The 23,562-nt window shown below is 37.2% G+C and overlaps 2 pseudogenes; one reads left to right on the top strand and one right to left on the bottom strand.

Moving 5' to 3' along the window:
- The first annotated feature begins 4,918 nt into the window (after positions 1-4,918).
- On the top strand, positions 4,919-13,437 carry LOC136204033 (fatty acyl-CoA reductase 3-like; annotated as a pseudogene).
- A 7,964-nt stretch (positions 13,438-21,401) lies between these two features.
- LOC136204032 (phloretin 4'-O-glucosyltransferase-like) lies at positions 21,402-22,737 on the bottom strand (annotated as a pseudogene).
- Positions 22,738-23,562: the final 825 nt, after the last annotated feature.

Below are 23,562 nucleotides of genomic sequence, written 5' to 3'. Positions count from 1 at the left end.
GATGTCTGAGTTTGAGGCTATCGGGTGGATGTTTTTTATGTTCGGTTCCACCTTGTTTATAGACAAGAGTGGCGATCGAATCCGGCCCGCGTGCGTACTAGAGGTGCAGGATGGGGTAGAGGATGTGGCTGGATACTCCTGGGGCACAACTACACTAGCATACCTATACCAGCAGCTAGGTGTTGCTAGTAGAGGAGATTGTGGACAGATAGCGGGTTGTCTGACTCTTTTGTAGGCGTGGATATACGAGTATTTCCCGTGTTTTAGACCTCAGCGAGAGGGACTCACACCCCATCCGGATGCTCCCCAAGCTCGTATCTGGATCCCGACACAGCACCCCAGGATAGAGACTCGTTTGAGAGATTTGCGTCACCGTCTTGATAGATTGACAGCGGCGGAGGTACGATTTCTACTTGTACATCAATAAAATTTTTAAAATATATTAATTTACTTTTATAATAATTAACTTGTTACATTTGTAGGTGATGTGGACGACATACGGTCTTGACATAGTGACCCGCACTCCTAGGACTATCTATAGAGGATGGATACGATACCGGGATGTCATGGAGCCGTATATACCTGATAGATGTCTCCGTCAGTTGGGGTATATCCAGATTGTACCCATACCGGCTTTCAGGGGCACGAAGGTTGTACGTCCTTGGAATAGCAGTCGGTATCGGTTAGAGCATCCAGTTGTGGTTGCTGACGATAGTTGGGGATTTTTCCCAGCAGCATCGACACTCATGTTGATGATATACACTCTTGCTCAGATTCCATCAGCATGTGATGAGACGTACATGGAGTGGTACACTAGATATTCACATCCACACATCATGCCCGACATGGATGCACACCCACAGACGGGTCTCACTCGTTCGAACAGTGAGCTTGTAAGTAATTTTGATTTTACCTGTTAATACGAGTTTTTAACAGTAATATTAATTAATAACATTTTGTTTTATTTTTTATTTTTGCAGTGGTTAATCAGTGGCCTACTATGGGCACTGGCATGTTAGCAGCTCTTCGACGCGTAGATGAAGAGACGGCAGAGGTGTGGGCGGAGGAAGTGGATAAGCTTATGCATGATTGGCATTTGGCCAAATGATTAGTGATGTTTAAACAATATTACTAGTATGTTTATTTTAGTTGTTTCAGTTTTACTAAACAGTAATATCAGTATTTACTAAACAGTATTGTTAGTATGTTTATTTTAGTTGTTTCAGTTTTACTAGAAACAGTAATTCCAATTAAACAGTAATCTGAAGTTCAGTAATGACATTAAACAGTAATCTGAAGTTCACTAAAAAGTAATGACACTAAACGCCATATCCTGCAGCTCTTGATAATCTATCCCACTGTGCTCGCCGATCTGCATACAAAAGGTCCCATCCTTCAATGCTACTGTCACGACATATGTTCCAGTTAATTAATATCGGCAGCACTGGAAAATCTCTGGATAAATCCATCCGAATATAATGTTCGTACCCACTACCTAAATGAGCAATAACAATTTCTCGTTGTGGTCGTGTAGTAGTTGCGGGTGCATACATCGGTAGCACAGTACCACATGAAAATAAGCTCTCTCCATTCCCATATCCGAAAAAAAATACAGCAGCATTGTATAATGACGCAATCGGATACAGGTCATCATAAGTTAGCATCCAATGTTCCCTTATACAATTCCCACCATCCCAAGCAATCCGCTTAACTGCCGCTGCAATCCCATCATAGTAAATTGGCTCGTATAAAGTACGTTTAGCAATTATTTCATTCACTATAGCCGTTCTAACAAAATACCAACTCTCTTCATCACCGAATACTCGGTCTGCCACAACACGGAACCCACAGTTACCATCACCCTTGACATCGAGATAGGATTCAATATAAGGCTTTATGATTTCAACGATTTTGTCATAATTATGGTAATCAGTAATATCACATTCAGTGGCAGCATTACCTATAATAATATAACTCTAGACTTAATAAACATTTAATAGTAAAAGGAACACAATTGATTATATACAAAAATTATTACGTAAATTAAAAATAATGGTAAAAAATACATGCTGATCGGTTAGAAGAGCGCCCACGACTCCGACCCGAACTGGAAGACCGAGCCCGTCCACGACGACTGTCACGGTACTCCCACGCACTGGGCATACGTTTGGTTGATAAAGCTCTTTTCGGTCGTCCTCGAACATCGGCTTTGACTTCCGGATCACAATATCTAGCTTCGTCTAGATGAAGTTGCCGGTGAATAAATTGAGAAACATTGCATATAAAGGTTGGATCACTTTTATCGACCTCGTCAACAAGAGAGTGAAAGTATTTCCGCTCCTCGGTCCCATGAACATACTCCAAATTGACACTGGTATCAGGTTGACCAATGACAAGTGTTTTCCAAAATGGATGTATCTTGGAAATACTTACCGATTTACGTGAACGATGCGCTCGGCTAAGCTCGCATGCACACGGAATCTGGTAAGAGGTCCTCAACCTATGATCACAACGTTCATCCACTTCATAACTCAACTTTCGCATTCGCAAATATTCAGCACCAAGCAACTCCAAACAGTGGTGGGACACTTTGCACGTCAAGTATTCGAACGGAAATTTGGAGTGCGATACAAGCTTTTTCTGTCTTGAAGATTCAAGAGTGCCCCTGATACGAATAAACATGTAGTATCAATCAAAATATATATTACTAAATTCAAATATAATAATAACAATAAGGAAATGGAATAAATTTGTACTTGATTTTGACGACTTGCAAATCAATTTCATGGTGAACCTTGGCCCAAACTGTATCGAGGGATCCAGTAGAGGAATTCATCCATTTCTTTAAAGAAGAGTCCTCACTCTCCACTCTACAGGTTGTTGTGTTGCCAAAATGTAAGAAATCTTTAGTCCACGCAACAACAAACTTCTCTTTGTGGACTAACCATGTATTCTCAACATAAGCTACCACATTACCCATCCTTCCCATTGTATCCTTCATCTTGGCCACTTCCAACTCATATTCATCTACTGTTTGAGAATTTATTATTTTCTTCCATCTACCATTCTTGAATTTTGAAGCAAATTTCATGTCTTCACCCATGAGTTTGTAGACTCTGTTTTCTACATCCTTGTTAATATGCCAAGTACATAACATGTGTGCAGAATCTGGGAAAACCTCTCTAACAGGCCTCATCAATCCCAACTCTCTATCAGTCAAAATAACTGTCGGGTTCATGTCAAACCCAATCAAATTCCTCAAACACTCCATAACCCAACGATAGCTAGATTCGGTCTCATCCTGCATAATCGCATAAGCGATCTTGAAATTGTTGTTGCATGGAGTCATCCCAACAATTTCAAAGAATGACATTCTGTACTTATTGGTCTTGTAGGTTGAATCCATGCCAATATACCAGTGGTACGTCCGTACTAATTCAACAGAAGCTGGATGTGCCATAAACACATGTGTTAATACATTAGTTTCTGAATCAGCAAGCGAAGCATGATAATAATTGTTCGTGACGGTAAGATAGAAAAACTGACTAATCATATCTCTACCCTCAAACCCATCCTTCCTCAACCGGTCTCTATAATTGTATACATGCTTTATTGTTGGGTTATCTTCTGGATGTTTCTTACGAAGTGCTGTCATAATAGCACACGGCTTTTCTTGATACGAACTCATGTCACGAACAATTAGCTTCGCTACGGGACTAAGCCCGCTTATCTGTCGGTGTCCTTCCGCATAAACCATCATTTCATGATTATGCGTACTGTGCTCCCCAGCATTAGCAACGATCTGCCAACCCAAAAAATCTTGCAACTGCCTGGCTTTTAGCCGAAATGGACAGCCGCACGCTTTAGTTTTTGTTTTCCTACTTAAACCATCTTCTAAAGGAATAGGCAATCCTCTATACCGTTCGCCACGTGAACATCTCAGAAGAATTTGTTTACCTCCGTGTTTATGCGAAGAAATAACGAGCTCGAAACCATTTTTGATTGCAATGTTTTTCGCCCATTGAATTGCTTCCATACTTGTTTGAAATAACGTGCTTGTTATGAAATAAGGACTATAATCGATTCCGTCTCCAACCCAAACTCTAGCTGCCTCTTGAAAATACATGCAAATATATATAAAAAATTGACAACTATATTCAGATTAGGCGATAAACGGGTCCGTGGACCTCCTGCATATAAGCAGGCGGGTCTAGGACCCGCCTCCCTTCAGTGAAGGGCGGGTAACGGACCCGCCCCGCTTTAGACGAGGGCGGGTCCAGGACCCGCCCTGTTTTAATATAGACGGGTCGCTGGACCCGTCTCTACTTAAAACAGGGCGGGTCCTGGACCCGCCCTCGTCTCAAGCGGGGCGGGTCCGTGACCCGCCCCTGACAAAAAATAGAAATAAATTGTATAAAATTATAAAATTTTAAAAACACATTAGATTGTTACCTCGTCTTCGGAGTTTTGGTGTTCCGACGTTCTCGGATCCATAATTTTTGCTTATGTGCTTTGTTCGGCAGAGAGAGAGAGAGGAGGGTGATTTCAAATTTTTTTGGAAAATAATGGAAGGGGCATAATGGGTATGTAGGGGGACGGGGGCTGTAAAAAGGGAGCGGTGTACAGTAACACCCTTAATAAAGTACAAAATAATTGACCATTCTTAAAAGTTAGTTTAATGCATAAAGTATAAAAATAATTAATTAAAGGTTGAAAGTTAATTAGAAAGTACCAAATTAATTTTATTAAAAAAAAAATAAAGTATGAAATTATTTAATATGTTTTGAACTAAGCAAAATTTAATTTTGATGACTGTTTAGTTCAGATACGGAATTTTTTTATTTTAAGATTAATATCCTATTTACTTTAAAATTTTAATCTATAGTTTTTAGTTTAATTATAAAATTTAAAATAAAGTATGGTCCTTGAAAAATCTCTACTCTATCCTTCGTACGAACTTCTCATTTTTACAACTTACAGCACAAACTTTATATCTGATTTAGGAAGCATTACTAAGTTCCTTGAAAATAAAACTTTTTTGGTCACTGGTACTACTGGTTATCTAGCAAAGAGTATGTATTTATGTGATCCTTCAATATTTTTTTTTATTCACATTAATCCTTTTATATTTTCAGTAAAATTGATTGATTTTTTTGGTGCAGTTTTCGTGGAGAAAATATTAAGAGTTCAACCTAATGTGAAGAAATTGTATCTTCTTTTACGAGCTTCCGATGCTAAATCTGCTATGAAACGCTTACAAGAAGATGTATTTACCCTTACTATAGCTTTGAATATTTATTAAGTTCATTAGTATTAATTTTGATTAATTAATTATATAATCAGGTGGTAGCCAAGGATTTGTTTAAGGTTCTTAGAGAGAAATATGGTGAAAATCTGAATTCATTCATATCAGAAAAAGTTAGAGCTGTTTCTGGTGATATTTCCTGTGAAGATTTAGGAATCAAAGATTACTCTTTGACTGATGAACTCATGAAAGAAGTTGATTATGTAATCAACTGTGCTGCCTCAACCAACTTCAATGAAAGGTATATAATTATTTAAATTATAATTATCTCATTACTTAATTCCTAATTAAGCAAAACTAACTATTTTATTTTGGGGGATTTTGAAGATATGATGTTGCACTAGGCATTAACACATTTGGATCTTTGAATGTGTTGAACTTTGCAAAGAAATGCCACAAAGACAAGATGCGTGTTCATGTCTCTACTGGTAATTAATTAATTCCCTTATTGTGATGATTAACTTAAATTAATTAAAGTTCCAATACTATTAATTAAATATTTTCTTGCAGCTTATGTATGTGGAGAAGATGGAGGATTAATACCAGAGAAGATATTATCATTAGGAAAATCAAAGAATGGAAGTAGAAATTGAAGTTGAAAAAAAATTGGTACAAGAAAAATTGGATCAAATGCTTCACAGAAAGCTACTGTAATAGCCATGAAAAAATTGGGTCTCGAAAGGTAATTATTTATTAAGAAATAAGTAATTATGATATGGATTCCTGAGGATGGTGTTGATTTTAATCCTAAATAAACAAAGAGATTTCTTCACTGAATTTTGAGTTTTAATTAATAAAAGTTGTTTATTCGTAAAACAAAAGACCCAAAAGCCTTCACTAAGATTACAAACCATAACTATCAACTACCGGTAAAATTGGAGCAAATGGGTAAATGACAATAGGCTTTACTGGTAAGAAAGTAATTATGGAGTCGCAAAACAATAAATAGGTTGGACAGAGTTTGAGTTTGAGTTTGTGGCAGGCTTGTCTTGCTTGGCAACCAAGTTAGCCACACAACGTGTTAACTTTTCCATACGTAATGTGCTTTGAAGTATGTCCAGTCACACGAGCTGATGTTGGACTGCAAGACGTCTAGAGAGGTACAGTGGCGCCATCTTAAACATTTTTTGGGTCATGTGCTTGTTAAAAATAAATTAATTACTAAACTTAATTTTTAGTTAAAAGAAAAAAGAAAAGAAAAAAAAAAGAAAAAAAAAGAAAGAAAAAAATGCAATCACGTGATGTGTGTGTGGGAGATGTCAAAGTAATAATTAAGTAAGGTTGATTTTTATTCAACTCTTACGACTCTAAGTCTTTAGTCAAAAAATCAAAGTATGGGTATTGTCTTTTTAATTAAAGTTTTGTCCAAGAAATTATTAGCCTATAAATAAAAAAATATTGCTTCAAAATTACAATTTCATCATTCATAAATAACAATTGTAGTCCCTCTACTTCAACAAAGTGGTATCAGAGCCACGTTAAGAGAGTCAGTCTTCCGCCAAACAGACCCTATAAAAATATCAGACGGTCTCAAACTTCCTTATCAATACCCTCAGCTCACCAAAATCAATTATTCAAGTTGGTGTATTCGAATGAAGGCGTTACTCGGATGTCAAGATGTCTGGGACATTGTTGAAAAAGGCTACGTAGTCCCAGCCAACGAGGCATCGCTGTCACAGGCAGAAAAAGATAGTCTGCAGAAAAATCGCAAAAGCGATCAAAAGGCGCTTACTCTCATCCATCAAGGTTTGGATGAATTAATGTTCGAGAAAGTAGCCGAAGCTACAACCGCCAAACAAGCGTGGGAAATCCTACGAGTTTCTCTTCAAGGGGAGGAGAAAGTTAAAAAGGTTCGTTTGCAGATGCTGAGAGGAGAATTTGAGATGATGAGGATGAAAGAGACGGAGGCCATTAGTGATTACTCATCCCGAGTAAAATCTGTCGTAAATCAGATGCGGCAGTATGGAGAAAAAATTGAAGAGTCCAGAATTGTTGAAAAAATTATTCGATCACTACTTCCAAAATTTGATTACGTAGTGGTGGCTATGGAGGAGTCTAGAGACATCAGCGAAATGTCCGTTGATGAAGTTGTAGGGTCATTACAAGCACGTGAGGAGCGGTTTGAGAAACGAAGAGAAGATTCTGCAGAACAAGTCTTAGCAACGAAGTCTGTGTTTAAAAATGGCGAAAGTAGTCAGTCGGGCAGAGGACGCGGAAGAGGTCGAGGAGGAAATGGTACAGGACGAGGACGTGGCAGAAATCAAGGCAGAAATGAAAACGACAACAACAACAATGACAGAAGCACTCAATTCACCAGAGGCAGAGGAAGAGGCCGAGGACGCGGTCAAGGAAGAGGAAACTGGAGGCCGAATGAAGGACGCGACAAGTCCAATATTCAGTGTTATAATTACTCCAAGTATGGTCACTACGCGGTAGAATGTTGGAGTCCGCCTAAGGAGGTAGAGGAGACTGCTAATAATATTCAAGATGAGGAAGTAACTGGCACTGAGTTACTTACCTACGAAGGTGAAGAAAATCGCGAAAATAATATATGGTATCTTGACAATGCGGCAGTAATCATATGTGTGGTGACAAGAAGATGTTCGTGGAAATTTATGAATCCGTTCGCGGTAATGTTGTATTTGGAGATTCCTCCAAGGTTCCTATTACAGGCAAATGAACAATTCTTATTCGGCTCAAAAATGGCGCTCACCAGTTTATTGATAATGTTTATTATGTTCCTAGCATGAAAAGCAATATTTTGAGTTTGGGACAGTTACTAGAGAAAAATTATGAAGTTCACATGGTGGACCGGAAACTACTCCTATTGAATGAGAAAAAGGAGTTGATTGCACGAGTACCAATGGCGAAAAACAGAATGTTCACAATTAACATTCAGACGGACGTGGCCAAATGTTTGAAAGCTTGTGTGCAAAGTCCCCCATGGCTTTGGCATTTACGGTATGGACATCTCAATTTTGGAGGATTGAAGCAGTTGGGACAGAAGAAGATGGTAAACGGATTGCCTCACATTGACCAGCCTCATCAACTGTGTCAAGGATGTCTTGTTGGAAAACAATTCAGAACCAGTTTTCCAAAGGAGTCCATGTCAAGAGCAAAGGCACCACTTGAGCTAGTTCACACAGACGTGTGTGGACCGATCACTCCACAGTCTCTTGGTAAAAATAAATATTTTCTACTTTTCATTGATGATTATAGTAGAAAAACTTGGGTGCATTTTTTGAAGGAAAAAACAGAAGTATTTGAGACATTTAAAAAATTCAAAGTCCAAGTGGAGAAAGAAAGTGGTCATTTTATTAAGGCACTAAGATCAGACAGAGGTGGTGAATACATGTCCATCTCTTTCAAGCAATTTTGTGAACAACATGGAATCCGTCATTTCCTTTCAGTCCCCAGATCACCTCAGCAAAATGGCGTAGTAGAAAGAAAGAACAGAACGGTGCTTAATATGGTGAGGAGCATGTTAAAAAGCAAAAATTTACCGAAGGAGTTATGGGCCGAAGCAGTAGACTGTGCTGTCTACCTGTTGAACAGATCGCCAACTATTAGTGTTTGGGATCAAACTCCACAAGAATCATGGAGCGGAATAAAACCCAGTATTTCTCATTTGCGTGTTTTTGGCAGTGTTGCTCATGTCCATGTACCGGATGAAGAACGCAAGAAGCTAGATGATAAAAGCAAGAAATATTTATTTGTGGGCTATTCAGAACATTCCAAAGGGTACAAAATGTTCAATCCTCAGACAGAAAAAATAATCATCAGTAGAGATGTCACCATTGATGAAGAAGCAGTTTGGGACTGGACCGATGAAAAAGAAAACAGCTACAGTTTTTATCCTTTCATGGATGAAGACAATGATCAGGAAGAACCAGCCACAACACCAGCAACTAGTGCAACATCAGCAAGCTCATCCAGTTCGAGTTCGTCCTCGAGTGATGGAGACAGTTCAGATGAACATCCGCCCGGAAAGCCAAAAAAATTCATACCTATTAAAGATCTCTATGATGTAACAAGAAATCTCCATGATGAATTAACTCTTTATTGTCATTTTGTTAATGATAAACCAACAGATCCAGAAGAAGCAATGAAAGATGAAAAATGGAGAAAAGCCATGGAAGAGGAAATTCATGCGATCGAGAAAAATAAAACATGGGAGCTGACGTCACTTCCGACCGGTCAAAAACCCATTGGAGTTAAATGGGTGTTCAAAGCAAAGAAAGATGAAAACGGTGAAATTGTCCGACATAAAGCAAGATTGGTGGCGAAAGGGTTCAGTCAACGACCCGGAATTGACTACAATGAAGTTTTTGCTCCTGTTGCCAGAATGGAGAGTATCAGACTGATAATTTCTGTAGCTGCTCAACACGGGTGGAGAATCCATCAAATGGACGTGAAATCCGCATTTCTCAACGGATATCTGGAAGAGAAAATTTATATCCAACAACCACCTGGGTATGTTGTGAAAGGTCAAGAAAATAAAGTGCTAAAATTGAAAAAGGCATTTTATGGTCTTAAGCAAGCACCACGAGCCTAGAACAGTCGCATTGACAAATATTTTCAAGAAAATGGTTTTGTCAAATGCCCACATGAATATGCCCTGTATGCAAAGGTGAAAAATGGAGATATTTTACTTGTTTGTTTGTATGTGGATGATCTCATTTTTACAGGGAACAATCCTAAGATGTTTGAAGAGTTCAAGAAGACAATGGCTCGTGAGTTCGAGATGACTGACATTGGTCTAATGTCATATTATCTTGGCATTGAAGTGAAACAGAATGACGGCGGAATTTTTATTTCTCAAAGTGGTTTTGCGAAGGAGATCTTAAAGAAGTTCAAGATGGAAAATTGTAATTCCATCAGCACGCCAGTCGAATGTGGAATCAAGTTGACGAAAGATGAATGTGGAGACAGAGTCAATCCGACATTATTCCGAAGCTTGGTCGGAAGTCTCAGATATTTGACGTATACGAGACCGGATATTCTTTATGCAGTCGGCTTAGTAAGTCGATACATGGAAGCCCCAACGGTGTCACATTGGAATGCAGCAAAAAGAATTCTCCGTTACGTGAAAGGTACAACTAATTTGGGATTACATTATTCAAAAACTGACGATTTCAAATTAGTTGGATATTGTGATAGTGATTGGGCCGGCGACAAGGATGACCGAAAAAGTACAACTGGTTTTGTATTTTTTCTGGGTGATACCGCATTTACATGGAGTTCGAAGAAGCAGGCAATTGTGACGCTGTCAACCTGTGAAGCTGAATATGTTGCTGCAACCTCATGTGTCTGTCATGCAATTTGGCTCCGAAAATTGCTAGAAGAATTTCAGATGACTCAAAATGATCCGACGGAGACTTTTATCGATAACAAGTCTGCACTGGCATTAGCGAAAAATCCAGTGTTTCATGATCGTAGTAAACACATTGACACGAGGTACCATTTTATTCGGGAGTGCATTGTACAAAACGAGGTGATACTGAAGTACGTGAAGACGCAAGACCAGATTGCAGATATTTTTACGAAACCGTTAAAGTACGATATGTTCAGTCATTTGAGAGATCAACTAGGAGTTACAGAAAATTAAGTTTAAGGGGGATGTTAAAAATAAATTAATTACTAAACTTAATTTTTAGTCAAAAGAAAAAAGAAAAGAAAAAAAAAGAAAAAAAAAGAAAGAAAAAAATGCAATCACGTGATGTGTGTGTGGGAGATGTCAAAGTAATAATTAAGTAAGGTTGATTTTTATTCAACTCTTACAACTCTAAGTCTTTAGTCAAAAAATCAAAGTATGGGTATTGTATGGGTATTGTCTTTTTAATTAAAGTTTTATCCAAGAAATTATTAGCCTATAAATAAGGCTTTGTAACTTGTAAGATTTCGTGAGTGAATGAATAGAAGAATTGAGTGCTAAGTAGAGAGTTTCTTTTTTGTCCATAATTATTATCATCAAAATTATAAAAAAATATTGCTTCAAAATTACAATTTCATCATTCATAAATAACAATTGTAGTCCCTCTACTTCAACAGTGCTAAATGCAAAAATTGGCCCTATTCATTGAAAAATTAATATTTTCATATAACAATGAATGTTTCTACAAAATAAAACACAAAGTACTTTTAAATTTGATTTTTAACATAATAAATATAATAAAAATAATTTATTTAGATATTATATAATAATATAGGATGAAGAGTGCTTGATGCGCCGGTTAGAAGGATTGAAAATTGGCAAAGTGATGCAATGATGAGGGGTAGGTGAAGACCTAAGCAAACTTCGAAGAGGCTGATTGAGAGTACTATGAGTTTATTGGGGATCGAGGAAAATATGATAGTTGATAGGACAGTGGAGGGAGAGAATTTATTTCGCTGACACGACTTGATTTCATATAACCGTTCATGTTAGCCGATCTGAAATCATTTTGGGACTAAGGCTTTGTTGTTGTTGTTTGTATTGTATAATAATAATAATAAATTGAGCTCCATAAGACTCTTAGGGCATTAATTTTCTAGATAAGGTAGGTAACATTCACTTAATTTTTCACATAATAAATAATAACAATAATTTAGTTATATTTGTATAATAAATTTTTTTTGAGCCCCTTTAAATTTGGGGCATGTGTGGTAGAGCTCTTTATACACCTTCCTCCTACTCCTACCTCATTGGGAGATGATTGGTGTAAGGAAAGAAAGTGCAAAATTATCGCGTTTCTATTGGTAAGGTCCAATGGACCAAGACCATAGTAGAATTTCTCCTTGAGAGGTATCCTTGTAATTGCTAAAGGTTGCCTTCGATATGTTCCACACGGCATGTGGTGGTACCCACGAAGTATGACCTCTTCTTTACAATCTCTCATGCGCTCGTACTACATGTGGCTAAAGTGACACACTATGTGAGCTTGCCTTCAGGCTTCATTCGGTTGGCCTAAGAATATGTCCCCATCAAATTATATTGTAAGATTATATATGATCAATAATTTAAAATAATTAATATACTTTGTTTTTATTAATGATAGGGCAAAACTATATGGATGGCCAAACACGTATGTATTCTCAAAAGCAATGTCAGAGATGCATTTAGTAGCTTCGAAAGACAATCTGCCTCTACTCATCATTCGTCCATCTATGATTTTAAGCACTTACAAAGAACCTTTTCTGGGTTGGATTGAAGGTGCAAAATAAGTACAATTTAATTAATTTGCAGAGACCTATATATATTATTACGAGAATTTTATAAATGAATGTGAATAATTCTATAAATGACAGAACAATTGGTCGCGTGATTGTTGCTTACGGTAAAGGAAAATTGGAATGTTTTGTTTACAATTCGATGACTGTCTATGATCTGGTGAGTTAGTATTAATTGTATCTATACATTCTAATAATTAATAATTAATTAATAGAAATAAATAAATAATCTCGACGATGCAGATTCCTGCTGATATGGTGGTGAATAATATGATAGTAGCCATAGTAGCAAGAGAGAAAAAATATTCAACAAAAATAGTGTACCAAATTGGATCATCGATGAGAAACCAAGTCACATTATCAAATATTGATGATTTTATCTATCGTTACTTCTCTGCAAATCCACTGTTCGAAAAAGATGGAAAACCAATTCAATATAAAAATCTCATTCTTATAAACTCTATGTTTACCTTCCATCTATACATGGCTATTCGTTATCTCCTTCCTTTCAAGGCATTGCCATTAGCAACCACGTTCTCAAATAGACATGAAGATATGTATATGAATCTCGGTCTGAAGATAAAGCTGCTCACAATATTCGTTGAATATTTGAAACCCTATTCCTATTTAATGGGCATGTATGTATTCTTAATTAGCCTTCATTACATTGTCACTAATTTAATTATGTTTTATCAAAATTATATATATGGTTGTTTATATAATGTTTAATTCGTTTATTATTGTGATGCAGTTTTGATGATACTAATACAGAATATCTGAGAATAGCATTGAGGGAAACATGTTCAAACAATGAGGAAGAAATGTTTAACTTTGATCTAACTATAATTGACTGGGATGATTTCATTGTTGGTTGTCACCTTCCCGCTCTTGTCAAATATGGAATCAATAAATTATCATATTAATTAATTAATTAAATTAATTAATTAATTCATTAGTTGATATTTTAATATAATAAATCAGCATCTAGCTCCATTTATTTTATTTCATATACAATTTGTGGAATTTTTATAATTTATTAGTAAAAAAAAGTGTAATAAACTGTGGCAGATTAATTATGTCTATAAATTTATGTTTATAAATTTTTGGCAATAGTAGCTCTGAAGTTGTCAATGTTATAATAATAAAAAAATTTATTTTGAAATACACCAATTTTTTTATTATTTAGATGGTAATTTTTTTAGGGTTAGTTACATTACGTAGACTTCATATTTATTAAGAAATACAGTAATACACATATATTTGATTAATTTTTTTTTATGTCAAACACTCCAAATCTTGCCCACTATGTCAATCAAACATGCATCCTTGAATTTAGGGTGTCCGTTATGGTTACTTTGTTTTTTATAAAGTACCGTTACTTGGTGTGGTTTTCACCGATTAATTTTCTGCTCCATCATCCAATAATGAAAACCACACCAAGTAACGGTACTTTATAAAAAACAAAGTAACCATAGCGGACACCCGAATTTAGTTGGTTTATTTATTAATAATTAGGTAAGAAAAAAATATATCCATATGAATAAATTCACCATTCATACCTCTCGACTTCTTTATTAATATATGTGGAAAATGATATAATATAATTTATAGTTGGATAATCATATTAATATTTTATTTGAAACAATATATTATTAATACTTTTAAACATTATTTATATTTGAATATTTATATGAATATCCAAAACAGTTTTTTAAGGATTTTTTTAAGGGATAAGGTGTAAAAATACTCTTAACGGAGCAATTCTCTCCTAACATCTAAAATGATGCAATTTTACCCGTAACATTTGCAGTCAAGAGAAATTTTTTCCTAACGTTGGGAAGTTGATTTTTTGTGATTTTTAATAATAGAATTGGCCATTAATATTTATGAATTTGGTGAAATATTTGAATTTTTTTTATCCAACTCGTACAAAAGAGAGTATATTTTTAATTTTTTTGTTAAAAAATTTTCCGTGTCTAATCATATGTTTGTGTTATATTACTAATGAGTAATAAAATGACGCAAATATGAAGCGTATATGACAAAGGCCCTGTTTGGGAATTAGCTGTTAGCTGATTATATTAGCTGATTTGACTAGCTGTTTGTGTAGAATTTTTTGGTAAAAATTAGCTGATTGATAATAGCGGTTTGTGCAAAAAGACGAATAAAGGCATTAATTTTGGCGCAGGAGAAGAGGGGAAGTCTATCTATTAGGGTTAAAGAAGTCCATTAATTTTAATATTGCAAAACGCTAATTGAAAAAGCTCATTTTAAGAGTTTTTTCTAAATTAGCGTTTTCATCCCAAAACTCTCTCCCAAATCTCTCTCCACCAAACACTCCAATCAGCAGTTTCAGTGGTCAAACCGCAGAAGTTGGTCAAAACCGCTCTTTTTATCCCAAACGCTATTTACCAAACAGGGCCAAAATTCGTGACTGCGAAGACAATTTGATGAATTATTTCTCAAATTGAGTCAACTTGTCAACGTTAAGGGTAAAATTGCTCTTGCCTGCCAATATGAGAGGTAAAATTGTATCATTTTAGAGATTAGGGATAAAATTACTCTTAACTGTAAACGTTAGAATTTTTTTTTTTTTTTATCTTATCACTTATTATTATCATGGCTATAACAAGATACTGGTCTTTCTTGACAAATTTAACAAATAGATTTATAACTATGTGCTTTTGATTTTACTTTTGTATTAATTGGTGATGAGTGCAAAAACTCATCATCTAATCTAAACGAGAATTTATCAAAAAAAAAAAAAAAAAAAAATCTAAAGAGGAAATAGAAGAAGAGGCGAATAAGATTATGAAGTAATATAATTTTAAAGTTTATGATATGTAGGCAAGATGTTGCGGTAAGCACGCCACACGAAATGTTTAATTTTGGGTGGCAACTCTAGCCCCCAAATCCACCTCCCGTCATTTGTTCTTCCTCCAGACCCGGTAGCTCTGCCCTCCACCGCTTCGCGGACTGCTTCGGCCAGAAAATAGGCCGTTTTAACCGTGAAGTTCCCACTCATTGACGCCGACCTGTAGATTTCGTCTTGAGGCAATCTGCAGCTGATCGGCAATTTTTGTATCTCCATTGCCTCATCTAGACTAAAAATCGTTTGTAATCTTCCCACATCCCACTATCTGGTTTCCAGATTTATTAGATTATCAACTGTTGAGAACTGAACCGGCTCTAACTTCGTTAGGGGCCTCCTTGCATTGAGGTTTGGAACCCAAAATGCTCCCCAAATGTCCACACTTCTCCCATTTCCTACTTTCCATGACATCCCTCGGGTAATTAGCTCACGTGCTTTAATAAAACCTTTCCACACATAACTGTCGTTATTTCCACATCTAGCACTAAAAATATCATCATTTGGAAAATATTTACCCTTAAAAAGTCTTGAGCACAGCGTACCTGGGCTTTGAATCAATTTCCAGATCTGTTTAGCAATCATTGCCAGGTTGAATGATTCAAACCATCTGAATCCCAAGCCACCATCCTTTTTTGCCTTGCACAGGGCATCCCAAGTCAACCAGTGAATCACCTTTTTCTCCTTGCTTCCACCCCACCAAAATCTCCCGATTAGGTTTTGAATCTCTCTACAGAAAGAGTGAGGCATCAGGAAGCATGAGAGCAAACACTGGGGTATAGATTGGGCTACTGCCTTGATTAGAACTTCTTTTCCCCCTGTGATAGCAGTTTCTCTCCCCATCCATGTATCTTTTTGCTTAGTCGCTCCAATAAAAATTGGAACACCACTTTTTTGGATCTCCCAATGACAGTCGGCATGCCAAGGTACTTTGGGAACTCATCCACCTCTTGGATCCCGAGCATCTGGGTAATGGAATCACTCCTCTCTTGGATCACCCCATCACTAAAGGAAATATCTAACTTTTCATAGTTCACCATCTGTCCCGATGCTCGTTCATAGTCTGCTAAAAAGGTGCCAACAACCCCTGCTTCATTTATGATTGCTCTGCCAAATATGAGTAAGTCATCTGCAAATAGCAGGTGGCTTACCGCAGGGCATCTCCGGGCCGCTTTCACACCATGTAAGTTTCCTCTCTGTACTTCTTTGTCAATTCTAGCTGATAAACCTTCCGCACATAAAACAAACAAGTAAGGAGATAACGGGTCGCCTTGTCTAATTCCACGTCCTGGTGTCACAAAGCCATGAGGCTGGCCATTTACTAGGAATGAAAAGGTAGCAGATTTGACACAGCCCATAATAAGAGACACAAACTTAATTGGGTAGCCCGGTTTAAGCATAATTTTTTCCAGATAGACCCATTCAATACGGTCATAAGCCTTACTCATATCGAGTTTGAAGGCGAAATTTCCCTTTTTGCCTTTTAATCTCTTTTTCAATGAATGGAAGAGTTCAAAGGCAATAAGGGTGTTGTCAGTTATCGCTCTTCCAGGAACAAAGGCACTCTGTGTTTCAGAAATAACATCATTTAAGGTTACCTTTAACTGATTTGCAAGTGTCTTTGAGATTATTTTGTAGAGCACATTGCATAGGCTAATTGGGCGTAGCTCTTTCACAGAAGTCGGGTTCTTCACCTTTGGTATCAATGTAACATGGGTGTGATTCAGTTTGTCTAGTAGAATACCATTGTTGAAGTAGTTCATAGCCATTGCAATCACCGAAGTACCAACAATATCCCAGTGAGCATGATAGAACATGGCAGGCATACCGTCAGGTCCTGGAGCTTTCTCCGGATGTAATTGGAACAGGGCAGTTTTGATCTCCTCCTCTGAAAAAGGTTGGTTTAGAAATTCCACACCTCCCATCGGTAAGGAGTTCGATACATCATCTAAGAACTCATCCGTCCCCTCAATCTCGCCTTCCTTGAAGATCGACTGGAAGTATTCTACGACAACTTCGCCCAATTCTTCAACTGAATTCGTCCAGCCACCCTCGTTATTCCTCAATCGCTGGATTCTGTTAATTCTTTTGCGGTTTGTTGCCTGGGCGTGGAAGAAGCTCGAGTTTCGATCCCATTCACGCAACCATGTAACCCGGGCTCTCTGCTTCCACATGAGTTCTTCCCCCAATTGTAATTCTCCCAATTCTACTGACATTCATTGTTCTTCTTCACGGTTCCTATCGTTTGGTTCTGATTTTGCAGCTCTAATATATTTCCTGATAATTTTCTAATTTGGATCTGCACATTCCCAAACTGATCTCTATTCCATCGTTGTAACTTCCGTGAACATTCAGCAATCCTCTCGCTAATATTGTTGTTTCCCGCATCAAGTCCCCAAGTCTCTGCAATTATTTCCCGACATGCGCTTTCTCTCATCCACATCCGTTCAAAACGGAAAAGCCTTCCACCTTTAGCTTTACACGGTTCCCTTCCTTTAGCATCTAGCAAAATCGGGCTATGATTTGACCCAATTCTTGCTAGGTGAGTTATACAGAGGTTTGGGAATAGTGCTTCCCATTCCGAGTCACTTAGGAAACGATCAAGTCTTTCCAAAATCACACTCTGGCCCCTCCTTCCATTTGACCACGTATACTTGGGTCCTTCAAACCCCAGGTCCCTAAGATGGCAATCCTGAATACAATCAGTAAAAGCCGACATTTTCTCCCAATCCTTCACTCGTCCTCCCAATTTCTCTGAATGGTACATTATTTCATTGAGGTCCCCAAACACAAGTAGCGGGAATTGATGGAGTTCTGACAAATGCCTGAGTAACTCCCAAGTGCGGAACTTATTCCCCTCCTCGGGCCATCCGTAGCACCCAATTCCTCGCCACTAAATCACATTCTCGATATCCCTGACAAAGAAATAAATACAATGGTCTCCAATATTTTGAATCTGGACAGTAACTTCACGTTTCCATGCTAATAGGAGTCCTCCTTGACGCCCAGTAGGATGCACACAAAAGGACTCGTAGTCACTAAAACTTCTTCGAAACGCCTCTAACTCTCCTTTATACAACTTTATCTCCATTAAGAAGAGGATGTCGGGACAGCAGTTCCTCATTTGTTGCCTGAGGGAGTGGAATGCACGCGGGTTGCCCAAACCCCGCACATTCCAACTAAGGATCTTTATAATGATGGGAAGGGTCGCTCCGTGACCTCCACCCGTTGTTCAGTGTCATTCATTAGTACCTTCTGTCGCTTACCCTCATCAGCCGGTATCATCTCAATGTCATCGTCCAGGGTTCTCTTCTGCCCCTGAGTCCAATATAGGCTAGAGAACTCATTCTGTATTCCCTGTCCACTCTTTCCCCGGGCGAGGTTCTTCATTCTAAACTTGCGCTTTCCCTGATCCATTTTCCTTCCCAAATTCCGAGTATTCTCACAATGACCTATAGCAAACTCAAGGGCATGATTCTTGCCCTTATCCACACCACTTACTTTATCATCTATCACTCTGGCCTCCTGTCTTTCCCCAGTTACTAACTGCTCTACCCTTTCCATGCTTACTTCATTGTTATTTGATTCACCCGCTTCCGGTTCCCTTGAAGTGATCGAATTCTATCTGAACAGTTGCCTTCGAGCAGTGCTTTTACTAGTGTCCTCAGACCTGGTTTGGCTGCATTGTCCTTCCTCTCTAGTTTTATTCTTAAAACCACACTTGAACGACTTCAATCTGATCGGTGATGCACGTAGGTTAGGCCCATATGGCCAGGATTAGCTAGACACCTCCTCTTGCTTGCCCTCACAGTCGTCCCTGACATGTCCTATCAGCCCACATAGATAGCAGTAGTTTGGTAATTTCTCATATTGGCATTTGACCCACAGGACCTCTCCATCTCCATTCTTCATTTTAATACCCCGCTTGAGGGGTTCTCGGGTATCCAGAGTGATCCGGACTCTGGTATATGTCGCCCAGTTTGCCAAGCTCTCCTCGTAAATTGCTTTCACCATCCCTGCGCTACTTGCAATTTTCCAAACAGCTTTTGTTCCACGGTAATTGAAAGGTAAATCAACCAATCTCACCCAAAATTCGCAGTGGTGAAGTTCTATGCTCGATAGTTGTTGTATTCCATCGACGTTTTCCAGGATTACCAATTGACGATCATAGTGCCATGGCACGTCCTCCATCACCTTTTCCTTATCTCGTTCTGATTCAAATTCAAGCATAAAGGTTTCATTCCCGCACTCATTCATCTTGAAGTCTTTGTTTATCCGCCAGATAGATGAAAAAGCATTCGCCATTGATTTTAGGTTTAACGGCTTTGAAGACAGCAGCCGCCCAAGTAATTTAAGCTTTGCGCTTGGATCAATGGTCAGTTCATCCTCTCCAATCTCGACTTCGGCTTCCTCTCCTTCGTTTAGGCGTAATCTTTGCCACGCCACCTCCAACTCCTCCCCCATATCTTCTTATTCTCACACAGTTACAAAATGAAAACACACGGCACAGACAAAGCTGTGAATGGTGACAGGCCAGGGCGGCCGGAAAAAACCCGAGGAGCTCTAACTGCGGTGGCCAGGACACCCCGGCATAAACCACATAAGAGGGCTAATAAAAATATAATTAAAGTTTATGCATACATTTTTACTTAAATTCGAGAACCCTATTCCAACCGATTAAGGCTATTAACTATCCAAGATTTTATCATGCGTCCGCCACTAAATACTAACTAACCTGTTTATTAGATAATTTATGAATTAAATTGTTTTTATTAGTTTTTATTTTTAATTACAATAAAATAAAATAAAGGAAAAAGTAAAAAAAAATGTGGTTTGAGGAATTTGCTAACCGAAATATATGGTTTAAAAGTTTGTGAAGGCTTTTATACAACAAATACATATTATCTCTAACCGTGGACATGTAATGAACCCGTAACAATTAATAAATAAATAACAAATTTAGGCTTACCTCCTATAGCGCAGATCCGTTGAATAGCAGCGGAAGAAGTTGACATTAGTTCCGTATCAACAATCTAGGACTGCTACACCAGTGGAGCAATCATTGTTGTTCCACGAACTAAGAGCACACACCAAGGAACACAGAGGATCGCGACTAGGGAGAGCAAAGATTGCCTTTTGTAGTATTTTTTGTATCTTGTGTTATAGGGTGTTCTTAGGGTTTTAGATTTATCATCCATAGTTATCTATTTATACCTAAACTAAACCTAAATTTCTAACCCTAACCCTAACTAATTAGGTTACGGGAGGGCCATAAATGGATTTTAGAGGCTCGCAGTTTATCATTGTCTCTCGATTCAAAATTTCTTGTATTTGCTTGTATAGTGTCTACTTCCAATAATTAATAAAATCATTGAAAGTGCATACATCTTTGGCAAAAAAAAAAAAAACATAATTCAGTCTGTGAACTTTATCTGTTTTAAGGATTAAGCATGTGATCATTTGTTTTTCCATATTGAGCCATTGATCATTGATTTTATTATGGATTTGGCCCTTATTTAACTTTTCCGTCGAGTTTAGGAAATGAGAAAATCGATTTGACGATTCTAATACTGAAAATCACAAAATGAAAAAGGAGAAAATGGAGTTTGGAAGAATATACTAGAAATTAATTTCTATAATTTCTTTTTAGTTTTTAATTTTTATCTCTCATAGTCAAGAAATTCTTATTTTTATTTATCCATGTCAACAAGCCGAATCGCCTAATGATGTATGCAGTCCAAACTCAACGAAAAAGTTAAATAAGAGCCTAATCCATAATAGAATCAATGATAAAGGGCTCAATATGGAAAAATAAATGATCAGAAGCTTAATCCTTAAAACAGATAAAGTTCAGGGACTTAACACATCTCATGCTCTTGAACTATGTTGTGAGGAAATATAAACTTAAATAGAAACCATGAGTTAACTTTCATTTTTCTTTTATTTATTCATTTATTTTTATTTTTTGGTAGAAATTTATTTATTCATTTATTTAATATTATGACCATTAGGTTTAGTCTATATAAATGAAATACTCAAAAAGTGGTGAAACAATGAGTTGACAAAGTCTTGAAGATTGTTGTGAGAGGAACCACCTTCCTTAAGCACCGAAACCTTCCATTTGATGGCATTCTCTCTCATCTCTCCATCTCCCATCACCTTATTGAGACACCTCTTTATCTCTTGAGCTGTAACGATCCCATCTTTATTAGGAGTAACTCTAACACCAGTTTTCCAACAATCTTGTAGCAGCTTAGCATTTGTTAACTGATCAGTCCATTGCGGAAATGCCACCACAGGGACTCCACAAGCCAAACTCTCTGTTGTGGAATTCCAACCACAATGAGTAAAAAAGCAACCTATTCCTGGATTTGATAGCACCTCTATTTGATTGCACCATGTACTATCACTCCATTTTCTTCTACTTTTTCCATGGAATTCTCTCTTATAACCCACAAGAATGGACGTCCACTCTCTATTAATGCTCTCCTCATCTCTTCATTTGCCTCTCTGATACTTGTGTGATGCTTCCAAACGATACGTAAATAACCGAAGCTTCGGCCTTTGAGTTAAGCCAATCAATGTAAAAATGGGAAGTTGGGGATTTGAAAAGATTGCCTCGAACTGAAGAATCAGAATCACAAGGAACCAAAGGCCGAATTCCGACCAATTTGTACTTGCTGATAGAATTCAAGGCCTCCAATTCTATTGCGTCCAAGGTGTTGACAAGAACTGTTGGATTAGTTTCTCCATCAAGCATCTGGAGATGTTCTTCCACAAGAGGGAAAGCAAAATCATATTCATTGGTATCACAAGGACTGAAAAAGGAAGGAAGATCACGGCTAGATAAAGGCGGCAATCCAGGGAAACGAAACAAGAAAGAAGAATTATTGATATTCTTCTCTATTTCGTTGCTAAAACCATTGAAGTAATGGTAATAGATGTCGAAAACAGTAGCAGCTTGAGACCAGAAAAGAACCGATGGGAGGTTGAATTCCCGAGCCAGCATAGCAGCCCAAGGAAGAAAAAGAGAGTAAACAACACAAATGAATGAAGAATTATTTATTATTTCACGGAGACTTTCAGAGCTGTGAAACCTCAGACCGGACATGTAATCTTTAAAATTCTGGACCGGTTTGAAGGCATCATCGTTGCCATCAGAGAAGGAAGCAAAATATAAGGAAGGAGGAATACAGGTTTTGGACATGGTGCGTTACGCGCCCACGCTGGTGGAAAAGGTTACATGGATTCCCATGGAAAGGAGGCGCTTGGCTAGTTGAAGAGCAGGGTTGATGTGTCCCTGACCCGGGAATATTACCAGCAGGACATGAGGCTTCTTATTCTTATTTTCCATTTCTACAGTTCTATGTGAAATACTTTGGGATTCCCAAATTACTCTATCATCGTTATCTTTTTTATACACAAATTCTATTCTTATTAACTTTTCTAAAAAAAACCAAAAAAAAAAAAAGTGAAAATGTTTAAGTGAGAGACATCAAGAGATAAGTGTTTATCTTCATGTCCATTTCTCAAAAGACAAATAGAATGAAATAATAAGGTAAGATATTAATGTTCATATCCAATAATATCACATACACTAAACATATTTGGGTTCTTAAATCTTTAAGTTTAAATTTTTAGATAAATATTTAGAAACAAAATCTACCCTTAGCAAAATACTAGATAAGTTTTTTTTTCGGATAATTTCTTAGTTTATACAGTATTTTAGATATTCTAGGTTTAACTTGTATATTTTTTTTTTACAAATTTAATTAAATTTCAACTCCATGAAGAAAAATTAAGTAATTAAAGGTCAAACTCTTGAGATAATTTACAATAACGTATTAGTTAGTAATATTATGTTTAGGGTAAAGTATAAAAAAAATTATGGTTTGATCTTTTCGTAAACACAATCACATGGTTTAAAAACTTGCCAACATAGCCTATAGTTTGTATTGTTTGTGAACTCGGACATTCCGTCAAAAAAAAAGTTGTCTTAATTTACCCCAAAAGAAAGGGATTTAAGAGTATTAACTTATCTAATATACAAGGTCTAACTAGCTTTGCAGATTAACTAAACCACGCCTATTTTCTTTTACAGGAATATTGACTCGCAAATCCTGTCAAGGAAAAATGGACAAACTATCGTGTTTTCAAGTTTTTAAACCATGCAATTGTG

The sequence above is a fragment of the Euphorbia lathyris genome, chromosome 8 (genome assembly GCF_963576675.1).
Source record: "Euphorbia lathyris chromosome 8, ddEupLath1.1, whole genome shotgun sequence".
NCBI lineage: Eukaryota > Viridiplantae > Streptophyta > Magnoliopsida > Malpighiales > Euphorbiaceae > Euphorbia > Euphorbia lathyris.
This window is presented reverse-complemented; position numbering and strand designations above follow the sequence as displayed.